The sequence below is a fragment of the Strigops habroptila genome, chromosome 11 (genome assembly GCF_004027225.2).
Source record: "Strigops habroptila isolate Jane chromosome 11, bStrHab1.2.pri, whole genome shotgun sequence".
NCBI lineage: Eukaryota > Metazoa > Chordata > Aves > Psittaciformes > Psittacidae > Strigops > Strigops habroptila.
In genome coordinates, this window is record NC_046360.1 from 36693503 (window position 1) to 36708212 (window position 14710).

The following is a 14710-nucleotide window of genomic DNA, read 5'->3' on the forward strand; positions in this document are numbered from 1 at the left end:
AATGCCTCCTATGCTAATCAATAACCTTAGACTAGCACAAAGTTGTTTCCCCCTAAAATCTCACATTCAAGCAGCATCACTTCAGTTCCCTCCAGACCTGCATTGCAATCCATTTCCCATTCCAGTGACATTGCAAAGGAGACGTTTGAGCTGTTGGTGTTACATGAACGGTGCAGGCAATTTACACTTCTATGATTAGAAATAGCTATCCAGAAGCTTGTGCCATTTGGAAGTGCCAGTCCAAATGGACAAAACATTGACCCTTCCAAAACAACATTCACATGGGACATAGCTTACACAGTGGAACTGCAACTTCACCCATAGCACAGTAATGTCACGCTGTTAGCTCCAAATGATCTCATTTTTATTATGCTAAAATTGGGCCTCTATTTTATATTTCAGTTTACTGAAATCCTCTCCCTCACTATGAAGTCTTCGAGCCCTCATTCTTCTCCCTCCTGTGCTGTACGCAAGTGGTACTTTCTCCCTTTCTCTCCCTACTGTTTTCCATTTCTCTACCAGAACGTGATCTTAAAGACACTTGCTGATGGCCTTCTCATTGGCTGAACCATTGAGAGTTAATTCCTAGATTTTTCTCTGCAAACTAGCGTCCAGAAACTTCTATTTAATGAAAGTCTAAAATCACGACTTACGGGGCTGCAGCTTTAAGAACAGCATTAAATACCTTGAAAAGTGCAGCTTGAGGACGTGATAAGAAGTGACAATGCAGTGACCGTGGAAGTATCGGGCTGCCTCTGGTATCATTATCTCTTGTTTTCAGTTCCATGAAACCCTGGACTTAATAATCCTGTCCTAGTAAAAAAGCGTCAGATTCCTGGAGAGCAGGAAGCAGTAGAATGGGTTTGTTTAAGGCTTGAAATAGGAAACGTGTGTCAGAAGGTAAAAAGTCAGCTAAGACCTGTTCTCTAGAATCAACACATTTCTGTCTAGGTGATCAAAACACCTTGACTGAAATACGTGGCAGATGATGCAGCAAGTTACCATGCCCTTAAGGCATGGTAATGTCCCTTGAGTACATTCAGACAGAAAACTTCCCTGTTGATGCAGCTGTACAGCTCCTACTTCAGGTTGTTCTGTATCCAGCACAAGTCCTGTGAGCACTGAAACTGCACAACTATCTCACACAGGGTCTCCATCAGTCTGTTATTGGGTCTAAGGGTGATGTCTCCCCTGTCAGTTTAAAGCCATTCCCCCTTGTCCTGTCCCTACAGGCCCTTGCCCAAAGCCCCTCTCCAGGTTTCCTGGAGCCCCTTTAGGCTCTGGAGCTGCTCTAAGGTCTCCCCTTCAGGAGCCTTCTCTTCTCCAGGCTGCCCCAGCCCAGCTCTCTCAGCCTGGCTCCAGAGCAGAGCTGCTCCAGCCCTCGCAGCAGCTCCGTGGCCTCCTCTGGCCTCACTCCAACAGCTCCACGTCCCTCTTGTGCTGTTGCCCGTGAGCTGAAGGCAGCAGATGTACACATGAATACATAGTCCTCTTCGTTAAGATCCCTGTTCAGATAACGACCTCCCCAGAACCTCACACCAATCACACGCTTAACATGGAGAAAATCTTAAAGATGATATTATGCAGATGAACATATTAGCTCAGAGTATCTGAAATGATTCTGTGAGAAGCCCTAGGGAGCTGGAATTAACAGGAGAAGCAGAGCATGTGAAAAACCCTTTCTCAATGTCACTTTGTGCCGAGCATTCAAAAACCACACACAAACTGCATATAAACTTGGTAAGTGCTTCAAGGAGCACAATGACCATAAATCTGGGATAACACTCTGGGCTATTCACAATGATTTTGTAAAGTCCTGTTCTGTTGATGAAGTCTTTGTTTTATTCCATCCGGCTCTGGCCATGGAGAGGCTGGCTGGGTTTCTTTTGTTTACAGAGAGCGCCTCAAAGCCATAAGTCTCTGAAAGTCATCAGGATGATTATTTCTGTAGAGATGCAGCTCAAATGTGGACAGGCCGAGTATACAAGTGTAAGCTGCAAGTGATGGACATCCCTGAGCAGCTACAGGATTCAGTTCTCACACACACAGTTTAGGATAAAACCAGGCATGGGCAAACAGGACACAATACCGCACAGCGTTCAGCTCCAAATTCTGCACTTGGTGGCTTTGGGAGGGTATCAGAAAGCATTAGAGTGACAAGCAATATGTGGGGAATGAACCACAGTTTCAAGGTTGTTTATGGCCATGGAGAAAATGAAATATTAAAAGTGTCACAGGGGTTGCACTCAAGAATCAGCTTAGAAGAAGAAAAGATGCTGCTTGTCTGTCTTTAGAATAAGAGTATATACACCTTGGATTGCCCCTAAACTGCAGCATCTGTAGCAGCCACCACTCAAGAGTTGAGTCTATCAGCCACAGACAAGGGAAGAACAACGGGTTAGAGTTTCTCTTTTTCCTTAGTAAGAGTTTATAAACACTTTTCTGGCCATCTTTAACAAGAATATTACTTTTGGAAAATAGAAAAATGAATGAGCAAAGAGATTCATTAATTGCCCACATCCTTCCCCTGCTTGTGGATGAATGGTTCAGTTTAAATGCTAGCATTTTCTGATATCAAAATTGGATTGCAAATGGGGTCCTACCCACCAGCAGCTCGCTGCTGCAATGTTGTATCTTATGCCAATCAAATGGAGCAATGTAGGAGATGGAATACATATTTAAGAACACTTGGATGCTTCAGAACACAGTCAAGGGAAGAAGATATATAAAAGGGCAGAGAGATCCTACAAATAGACAAATGTGGCTACAGAATATATCCAGTAAAACCAACTACTATCTTCTCTACCTAAGAGGGAAAAATGTTAGCACAGTTCACACAGTGCTGCAACATGATTACAAGTATCTTAGGGGAGCTGGTACTGTCCCTTCAGGAGCCTGTGTACTGAGGCAATAGAAGAAATTGTGATGAAAATGAGGGATATATTTGGAGACATCAGAGAGCAATTTGAACAGATACTTGGTAAAGCAAATGATTCCCAGGACTGATTGCCCCTCATTGGGAGTGCTACCATTGTGCTCTGGGAGAATAGAATTGAATGCTCTGCACCAATGAAAAGGAAATGTAATCTGCTCCAGCACAAAATGTGGCTTTTGTATTGACAAAGTGTCAGTCAAATGGAAAAGGCATTAGCTGAAGGGTCAGGAAGCTCTCCAGCTTACCCACCTTTATCAAGTGGCTGAAGATCAGTGAGTGAAAAGTGCTCACTGCAGGTAAAATCTATGTGAGACAAGAGAAATCTTCTTTTGAACAGGAACATTACTAGAAATTCCTCACTATGAGGGTGCTGAGGCGCTGGCACAGGGTGCCCAGAGAAGCTGTGGCTGCCCCATCCCTGGCAGTGTTCAAGGCCAGGTTGGACACAGGGGCTTGGCGCAACCTGCTCTAGTGGAAGGTGTCCCTGCCCGTGGCAGGGGGTTGGAGCTGAGTGAGCTTTAAGGTCCCCTCCAACACAAAACCATTCTATAATGACATGTCCCAAGCGGCATGTTTTAAATACTTTTACAGAGGGACATTCTTGACTCTTATTTAACCTATGAAGTACTGAAAACTACAGTGGTTTTGGTTTTAACTAGTATTTCCCTAGAATTAAATCATTATCATTGTTAAGCGATGAAAAGAAACTGATCCAGTGCTTTGAGCCAGTACGCTTCCAATGCCGGAGTCATGGACAGAATGTCAGGGGAGCACAACTCAGGGACAAAGATTGCGTTTGAAGTCAATATTTTGTTAAGATCACATGAAATTGGTAGGTAGAGACATCCAAAGCACCATTCCTCGAGTTTAAAGCAGTTTAAAGCAATATTTACATGTGATATCTCTTCCAGCTGCTGGCAAACAGTGTTGAAAACAGGCAGTACTTTAGAAGAATACTGCCCTTGGTACCTGAAATCATTCTCCTGCCCAAGGCCTCTCCTGTCCACTGCTACTATCTAAAAAACAGGGAAGAAACCTCCCAGCTATTCACAGGGAAAACCAGGAGCATTCTGCTCTATTTCTGGTTAGTCATTATCATTGAAATCTTACATCAATTATACATGGGGCTGGAAAGAAGTGTTTTTTTCCCATCTGAACATTAATCTGAGTCACAAAAGTAATTCCTAGATTCATTTCCACACCTGAAATTTCTGCAAATTTTGAGCTAGTCAGATAAAAGTCTGTTCGATTCCAAATATGAACTTAAGGGAGTCCTAAGTTTCAGATCTGAGTTTGAAAAGAAGTGTTAATTTTCCTCAAATCTGAAGAAAACGCTTACTTGAATCTACAGTTACTTATAAGTATCTTGAAGTAAAAAATCTACATTATCTGTTTCCAGAAAAAGAAGAGTCCTGGTAACTTCAATCAATAGGTACATTTGTTAAACTATTGATAGAAGAAAGTATTACACGAAGGCATGAAACGAATCTGATCATAGTCAGCCTTGTATAGACTAAGACGTCCATCCCCACAGGGACTGTCATGGGGTTATCCACTGAAAGAGGCGTATTTGGGAATCATCAGGGATTGGTTTGGATATTACTTCAGGTTGTTCTTGGTAATTTGTTAGTTTTGTTTTGAGAGTATCTTTAGGGAAATGCAGCCATCCCTTCATCAGAACCTTCAGTCATTTTCTTAAGCAAATCCAGTTCAAAGAGAGAAGATGTTTTAAACCAGAGTTCCTCAGTACCAACCGAGCTGTTAATGCAGCAAGCCTCATGTGGCCTGCAGAATTGATTCCTGGGCAAATTAGATTGTCTGAGGGGGACACCAGTCCATCAACATAATAAACTGGTAGAAGAAAAGGCAGATTTCCAGGTCTTAGGTTGTTGCCACCCTTTTCTCCTGATTTACCACTTTGTTCTACTGTTGTGTCTCTGTTTTGTCTTTCTTTAGCCTTATCAACTGACTTTTCCTACATAGTTGCTATATCCAGTGCTGGAAGCTGATGGTACATAAGCACTTCAGCGTGTTGCCACAAGATAGAGAAACGAAATGAAGTTAAAGATCTGATGAAACGTCAAGATACGTGGTCTGCATCACACCTATGAATGATGTACTGCAGGCAGAGCCTCTGTTTTAAGTTGTTCCTTAAGTTTTCATTTCTTCTTTCCTAAAAACAAGGTTAAAAATCAAATGCTGGGCAAGCAACCTTTCAATTCACACTGCAAATCAACCGTGCAGCTTTTGGACTCTGCCTAGATCCTTTTGTTCTTAGCATCTGTAAAGATTCCACAGGCCAACCAAGGTTTTGAGACAGTCATCCAATTCCAATGCCTTGAAAATAAACCCCATTGATACCACAGTGGAACCAATCAAAGCTTAATAAGCAGCATCCTCAAGGAGAAATTCTGTCCAATTCGCTCTTTAAAAGCTTTGGCGCAAGGCAGATAAATGTGTTTGCTTTTAGCAAGCCTCTAACTCTGCCTCTGCTCAGCAATGAGTTGAGTGGGAAGATCCCGTGCTGACGTTCCCCCTCTACAAGTCATAGCTGCACTTTAACTGAATGCAGCTCCTGACTCTAATTTTGGTTTCCTTGCAGTTGGTCTCTGAATTATATCTGCAAACCCATCTCAGAACTCATCATCGCCTACACACACATACACCCCCCCTCAGAATGAAGATGGGCTCAGCCTTCAATAACCCCTGCACCAGGTTCATTTCCACCGCTAATATTCTCCCCACCACATTAGTGTTACTTAAGACTGGAGAGGGGCATTTTGTGTTCCTCCAGAAAACACTGCACAGGGAACAGCAGTGCCACTTACCTCATCTCCCGACCTTCTCCACTGATTCTGATCTCCATTGGATTGCTCTAACTGACTAATATTCCCATTATCCAAAGGAAAATGCTTTAACTGTGGCATCTATTTCGATGCCTTTTACTACAGTCACTGTTGCCAGCAACACAACACACACAAACAGTGCCTTTACAGGTGCACTCAAAGTTCAGACTAGTCATGAATTACAACTATGAATGGGAATTAAGTAGAACATTCCTTTCTAAGTACTTCGAGGTTGGCAATGGAGGCTTCATTTAGTAACAAAGGTATTAAGCCTGAAGGATTTGGCACTCAAATGGAACTTCTTACTGGGGCAGAGATGATTCCACTGAAACATTTGATAATTGGACTTCTTCTATGCAAGGGCTGGTAGCATCAATTGTTACAAAGGTTGCTTGACACTTCCTATTCACTAGAAAATCCTCTTTTCAATTGCTGAAAACATTGCCAACCTTTAGCTACCCAGGCTGAAATTTTCCATGCTGAGTGTCCCTCTTAGGCTGATTTATTTAAAGGGAAACTTTAGCCCAAACAATCGGCCTTTTCCAAGAATGAAACTGGAGAAAAATACAACATTTGGGCCAAGCTTTTTAAAAAAATCTGGAATTCTTGCTACTTCAGAAAAGTTCCTGAAGGAGAAGAGAGAGTTTTGATCATTAAAGTGTCTCCTGCTGTTCTTGTGAAACTCAGAAACTCCCATGCTTTAAATGACCACCTTGCTGCCAAAGCAGTCACACTGATGGCAAAACTGTATTGACACAGAAGGTAAAAAGCACAAGACTAGTAGGGAGGGAAAGAAACTGGTGAGGCAAGGACTAGAGGATGGGCCGAAACTGAGTGCAGAGTGTTTAGGATGAAAGAACTGGGAATGGAGGGAGAGGCAAGAAGATCAAACAGCTATTGGGACCTGGAGCCTAGAAATGCACTGAGTGGGTTTAAGAGCAGCTAGCAGAGATTTACACTACCTACAGCCTAGTGAGGATGAGGTCCTTCGGGTCCCTTTATGATCAATGGGGAAATCACTTCCCCACTGGATTGCCCCTAATCTGAATTAAATCAGATTCTAATCTGAATCTAATCAAACTAAACTCCTAATCTGAATCGCCTGCTGGAGAAACCTTTCTCATCAGGGAAATGAGCCTCCAGAGGGTAAAACCAGACTCTGTGAAAGAGAAACTGTGACAAAAGAAAAGCAAAGAGATGATTCATTGCCAGGGTTCAGCCAGAGGAAGGGGTTTGGGAATTCATCTGGGATTAGCGAAACTGAGTCTCTCCCAAAGGTGGACAAATGCTGCTCCAGCCCACCTCCACCACAGTGTTTGTATGTGTTGCTAAGCAAATCAGTTAATCCACATTTTTACAGCTTGTCAGTCATCCTCCTTGGATCCTCTTTGGATCCAACAGGACACCCCAAGTCAGACCCGCAGAACTGGTAAGGATTCACAGCTAGAGCTGGAATTGATAAAAACTACGCTTTGAACATAGGACATATTTTGCAGTGCCATGAGGTTAGGAAGACAAAAAATATCAAGTCCCAGACAATCAAAAACCTTTGGTGATGTTTTTAATTCATCTTCATATCTGTGTTTGCCATCTGCCCGAGCCAGGGTGCAGCATCCCCTCACTTCATTGGGGTGTTGAGAAGAGAGATCATTTCATGCCTGTGAAGCTCACAGATACAATGACTGCTGAAGGAAAGCTCCCAAGGAAATGTATAATTCTGTATTCAGAGCAGGCTTTGAATAGTGTGCAGCAAATAAGCCATGGGGTGTACACTGAACAATGAAGATAAAATATGAAATAGCTGCTCATTAAGTGAGCAATATCCATCCTGCACTTTAAACAGAGCAGAGATTTGACAGCATGTGAGCCTGTGATTAAAGGCAATACCATAATGCATATAGCACAAAGTGGATTTGTAGCAATAACTTAAATTCTTGCACTTCCCAAGTTTTAAGTGTTTGGCTTGGCCACTTGGTGAGAATGCCAAATTCTCTTAATTTAGCTCCACACAAAAAAGGACACAGATCAATAAAGATTAGAAAGGGGGATGGGTTCCAGAACTGGCTCAACATCAAGTCCAAGGGTGTCTGCATTCAGTTCATATTAGAGAAGAAAGTTGACCACAGCTTTTTATCTGGATCCAGATATCTTCAAATTTCAAGGCTAATCAAGACTTGGTGCTGTTTTGGCATCCTTTCTGCTGTGATTCGTTCTCCCTAATTAGGGAGTGTGTTTCTATGGACCATTTCATTATCTTGACCTCCACATATATTGCAATACTAATCCTGCCATTAAATTCTAGATGATCTAGATGAGCTTTAAGGTCTCTCCCAATCCAAACCATTCTATGATTCCATGAAAGCATCTGTAAAATTCTCTTTGATACAGTAATTTATCCCAAATGTCTTGAAAAGAATCTGGCAACAAGAGAGATCAACTGCAACATCTTCTTCTCTGTGTAATAATGAATCTTGGTTTATGATGGCTGAAAGCATTTGCTTTTATCCAATATGAACTTGTCAACTGTCAGGAAATTATATGGATGTTTGTTCGTAAGTCCTGAGATAGAGATGAGAAGCTCCTGATCCACTCATCTTGTTTTATTCACTATCACATAAAAACTTCACTATCTGTCCAGAAATGATAGAAGCAGCATGTCAGAAGAAAAGACTATTGACAGAACTGGGGAAAAAGCAAAATCAATTCTAATATATATTCCTCTTCCCACTGGCCTGACAGTCAGAAACTTCAATATTCTAATCCTGGCCACTGAATCCTATTTCCCACAGGCAACAAGGGCAATACTGCTTTCTAATACCTGAGATGCCACATGTGCTTAAAACCTAATTCCTGCTCCCAGGAGGAAACTTTCTGTGTTTCCACAACTACAGACAACTCATGCTGGTCTTTAAGCCCCCTGCAAGCAATAATTGCACTGTATATGTGCCCAGGAATGTAAAGAACTTGGCTGCGACACCTTGAACTGCTACTGCAGGTATCACAGCAAAGCTGAAACTCCGTCCTCTTCATATAGACGTTTCCATCAATAGGTGGGAATCCTGAATCCCCTCTGTAATCCCAGATCAACCAGCTGACACTTTTGCTGACACTTGTAAGAGTTTTCATTCTCAGCATCTCCCCATGCAGTTATACAGCAAATCCATCAGACAAAGCACCTACTTAGTACAGAAGTCCTGCTTTTGCTCTCAACGTCAAGAGCAAAGCACCCAGGGCTGCAGCGGGATCTGGCACAGGCCTTTTGACTTGGTACAACACCGTCATCTAGTGGAGGCCAGCCTGGAGAGCAGAGATGTGCTCTTCCAACGCCGTAGAGCTAGTGCCAAGTACCTGGCGTGAGGGATGAAAGGCAGCCACCCGCTTCTAACTAAATATCGACTTGCTTCTTCTCACTTGTAAACTGCCATGCATATCAAACAAGAACTCCATCCTGTTCACTCTCTTTTATTCTCATCTTCCTCATAAAGCCGTTTTGAAAAGGGGTTAGAAAGAAACATGTTTACTTCTGCCTTAACTGGGAGGTTCTTCAGAGCAACTGCTACAGGTCTGTGATTGAACATGTTTAAACACAAATACTTTCTAGTGCCTGGATGTTAGTACATTATGAATAGGCAGTTACCAAGCCCTGTTCAGACAAAATGCTGCAGAAATAAAACCTCATTTTGTATAGAGATGTTCAATGGGAGGCCCTTAGAACATGTTGAAAGTCTTAAGCAGGTCTGTCATCTTCCCAGATGGCAAAGAAGAATATTAGTACCCACTTGCTGGTGGCGAAATCCTGTTGCTAGGATCCCACCCCAGGTTCTTTAGAAGACTCATTGTTTGACAATACATCCAAGTTGTCCAAATCCTTCCAGTACCTAAAAGGGCTGACAGGAAATCTGGAGAGGAACATTTTACAAGTGATAGAACAAGGAGGAATGGCTTTAACCTGCCAGAGGGGAGATTGAGATGAGCTCTGAGGCAGAAGTTCTTCCTTGTGAGGGTGCTGAGGCGCTGGCGCAGGGTGCCCAGAGAAGCTGTGGCTGCCCCATTCCTGGCAGTGTTCAAGGCCAGGTTGGACTGGACTTGGAGCAACCTGCTCTAGTGAAAGGTGTCCCTGCCCATGACAGGGGGTTGAAACTGCATAAGCTTTAAGGTCCCTTCCAATTCAAACCAATCTGGGATTCTATAAGGTCCATCTCTTCAGGTTTCCAATCCGAGTAGCCCACTTGAAAAGTTTCATAACACATCTTCAGATTGCTCATTTCCCACAACCCAGTTGAACAGACGAGTAAGTTGGTGCCCAGCCAATGGCTCATCTATTTGCTAAAACAGGGATACTATTAGCAGAACAAGTCCGGGTTCAACTCCTTCCTTCTGTGTAGGTATAGTGAACGGAGCCGTACCTATTTGCCCTAGCTGCAAACCTCATCCTCTACTCATTGTGGCTACTGGTAAAATTAAGTGGCCACGATTGTGTCAGCTGAAGAAGAAACTTCATTATCATACCCTTTATCTGACTTACAAAGTTCCTTTTTTCTCTAAACACATCATTCAGTTTTCAAAAGCCAGTTTCATTACACGGATTCCTTGAGCCAATTTAAAGCAGAGAACATCTCAGGAGGAACATCACAACAATACAGTTTGCTCTCAGAATTAATCTTTCTCCCATAAGCTTTACATAGCTTGTTTTAACAATGGAAGCTCAAGAGGATTTTGTGTTCTTCCCTCCCCTGCTTTTACCCCAGGGAAGGCAGCATTGCTAATAAAATCCACAAAGATCAACCCTAAAAATAAATATCTGCTCTTGGTCTAGACAGCTCTGGCTCTTGAAAGCATTTGATCTGGGTGGTAAATACGTTTCACTTTCAATCCATATACGAATTTAGTACTGGCAACATGTGCCAGACTGTTATCTTTCTATCCTCCTCTCATCCATCCATCAGCATTTACAGAGCATTCATCATAGCAAAAACAGTGCTGGAGATTGAAGTCCTTTGTTTATTCACATGAAACAGCACAGACAACAGTGGAAGCTGCTTCTTTACATTATCCTGCTTATCATTCTTGTACCATGCCCAGAGAGAACAAGATTCAGGGTGAGAAAACATCCCTTTTATTCATCAGCTCCTGTTATAAATTGCCCTACTAGATTCTTTTAAGGTCTCTCAGGGAAGGCAGAATGCACATACAAATATCTAATAAAAGATCTCATCTCTCTGTGAATGCCTAGCATCCATTCTATCCTTAGACCACCATGACTTCAACACGGCTATTACATTACTAATAAGAAGTGGACTGGGAGGTATCAATTTTACAAGAGAATACTTGTCTGATGATAACACCACCGAAATCTGGTGAATGCTGTTTAAACACAAGAAAGAAAAAGCAAACCCTTTTACCACTCATCTCCTCTGCTGCTCTAGAGACTGTTCATGTTTACCTCCTGCCCCTGAAGAATGAGCGCAGCAGCTTACTTGGTGGTGAGCTGATTTTTGTTCTTTCAACTGATGGCCTTTCCAAAGTCCTGTCCTGAAGTTCCCGGTTCTTGGTGCAAAAATAGGTTAACAATGACTATTCCAGCACCACAGACTGGAGAGGTATTTTTATGATGACTGGATTTCCCATTTTGATCACAATGCTGTCCTGCCTGAGTTTGCTTTGCTGGCTTCTCATCAACCAGCTGCCAGAAGAGAAGGGGTTTTTTGATACTTGAATACTTATTTTCCTTTTCTCATTGTTTTTCTAGCTATTTCCACCCCCACTGTTGTAAAAACAATTGAAAATGGAGTAAACCAATCTAAGGCTAAATCCCCCCTTTGCCTCTCCACAAAAACTGGATTCTTCTCTTTCATGGTAAAGATTTTCATTAATTTCACTTCAAGGAAAGAATTTCAAGGGAGGAATAGTATTACTCATTTGCCTGCTGTTCTTGGCAGGCAGCGACATGCACGGAGCAAAGCCACAGGTCCTGTTATTGCCTTCAAGTTAGAGAAAAGGAGAGAAACAAAGGCATCGCTGTTTTAGAGTTAAAGAGGAATGAGTAATGGATATTTTGTGGGTCACACTAACCTGTATGGACATTTCTGAGCTATTCTTTCAATCCTGAGGTCTTCAAGAGGTCACTTGTTTCTTAAGCATCCATTTACAGTAAACTTAGAAAACATATAGCTCTGGATAAAGTGAATCTCAGTTCTCCTTCTACTCCCTACTGCAGTTGTGTCAGGATCACTTGACTAGTTTCAGGCTCTATTGTGTGGCTTTATACTGACATAAGGTATTACAGAGAGAACATGTCTGAAGTTGTTCCAAAAAGTGAAGAGAATGTTTCAATCTCTAGGAAAACCTGCCTTTGGGAAAAGCTGAACCTGAAAATGCCCACTGTTATCAGGGGAGCTATGACAGCTCATATCAGTGGTCCCTTACCTTTAATTTCCATTTTCTTTTCAATGCTCCTTGCTGAACTTAAAACAGAAAATGGGAACATGATGTGTGTGTCAGCACAGCAGCTAACAAGAGCATCCCAAGCTCAGTTTGGGTTTTCAAGCACTACCCGAATATGCACAAGAATAGAACTGAATACTATGGCTGTCCAGATCAAAGTGACAGCCTAAAGACTGTATCTGACCTATAGGATGAGTCTGTCCCAGTCCCAAATGATTGTGCATCGTAAGGTCTCTGGTTTATGAACAGTGAGAGCTGAAGCAGTTATCGCACCTACCTGTGTACACCATTTTTATGCCAGATTTCACTGTTCTCCCAAGAAGAAGGACTGAATGGTACACGTTTTCTTCTTCAGTTACCATGTAATATAGCTTGTTTTATCCACGTACACTAAAATCAGCTGCAGTCTTTGCTAATATGTTAGACTGGGAACTGTGAGAGCTCGAGAAAAGAAAAGGGGGAAGACAGAGACGAAGGCAAGGATACATCTTCCTGCTGATGACAGTCAAACCTGCCTGTGACTGTAAAGCTGATCCTTAAGATAGTATTACATGGTTTAGAAGCCCTCCAAAAGCACTATTACATTATTTAGCCAGAAACTTGACATTCTGTGTCTAGATAATCCTAATTCTGGTTCACACTTCCTTCACTTGTACCTTAAGTAAATCACTTCACAGCCACGCTTCAACTTTGCTCATCAAAACTGCTTATTGCCAAAGCATCTAGGAGAAAGCTAGAAAGGATTTGTGAAGGTTAGTTAGTCAGCACTCATTTGCTGCTGGGTCTGAGCAATCCCAAGGGATCCATGAGTGCAGTAACTCTCTAGACCCACTGAAGGTTTGTCACTGATGGAGGGGAGTCAGAATTTTACGTGTTGAATTAGTAGCAACTACAGACCAGCCCTTCTTGAGAATTCAGCCCTAGGCACACCGAGACAGCAGTTAGGGAGTTTAGGAAGGGTTGTGTGGCTACGAATACAATACAAGGAGGATTAATAATGCTATGAGCCACACTGTTAAAGTCTGAAACCAGAAGGTTCCTAGAACCTGGAACCCTTCAGAATGTAGAACAGTCACGCTGAGGCAGCTGACAGCTCCCTTTAGAGCAGTGCATTGTTTTTAACAGTAAGGTAAAGAGTATAAGAAACAGGGTGTATATACAGAACAATTCTTCCCTAGGGATATCCTCCTACTCTCCAGCAATCAACAGTTTAACCCTGAGAGATCACACCAGAACTATTGCGTTTAGTCACAAATGGACCTACCCTCCATAAATTACCCGAGTCCCATTTTGAACCTACAGAGATTTATGACCTCCACATCATCTCATGGAATTGAGTTTCTAAATGTCATTAGGAGCTGCATGAAAAAGTGCTTCCCTATTATCAGTTGTAAACATAGAATTGGTCAGTGCCATCCAGCTATTGGCCAGAGCAATGTTCATTCCTGCAGTAAGTTCTAGACTTCATTAACACCCTGAGTAATTCTATGACACGTTAAACGGTTTAAATCATAATGATTAAGCAACTTGGAAAGAAATAAAGTGCTTTCAAGAACAAGGTATCATCCAAACCGCCTCCTTTAGCACTACTCCCTACCCACCGTCTAGACCTCCATATTCAGATAGGAATCTAAATCCTGATCACTGGAATCTTGGGCATGGAGATCATCACACATCGCTAGCCAGAACACCTTCCTCTGTGCTCCATGCCACTGCTTTTTGAGCAATGGCACAACACGCTGCAAAAAAACTCTATTAAAATGCTGTAACAGACGAAGGAAGAAAGCTTCCTGCGCACCATCACCTCAATCTCTCCCCACCAGAGCTGTTCTGCCTCAAAGACAGAAGCCAAACGATGGCTGCACAAGCCGTGCTCATCTCTGGGGCTGCCTACAGCAACCCACAGGATAAACAACAGCCATCTCAGCTGAAGAATGAGAAAACCATCTCAAGTGCATTGCTCATTGGTGGCATTTCCAGTGGAGCGCAAAGTGCCACAGGATGAAACAAAGAAAAGCAAAACCTTCTGCAGAACAGAGATTGCAGCATCTGCATAGCTCGCAGGAGCACTTCACATTCAGCATCTGTCTCTGAAGGTGAAACTTGCTATAGCGGTCACTGAGGGAACAAGTAAATTGGCTGCATTAAATCAACAGGGTCTAAAACATATGGGGACAAGCCAATGGACTTTTTCCTTCCAGAAATAAGCTGCTTCTATCATGGAAATAATCTTAATGTTTGCTGACACTGTAATTAAGAATTAAAGCTGCAGAAAAATGTGAGGTTTGCTAAAACACAATAGATATCTTTTATCCATACAATATATGGCACCAAAATGTTCAGTGTTCTGGGGAGGATAATTAATCAGTGTGCTCTTGCTGAAGTCCTTTTAACTGTCTACGATGGGCTGCGTTGAGGGGGACTATTGAGTTCTACCATGGAACAAGATCAGGCACCATGGGGAATACTTACAGGAATAAAGCCT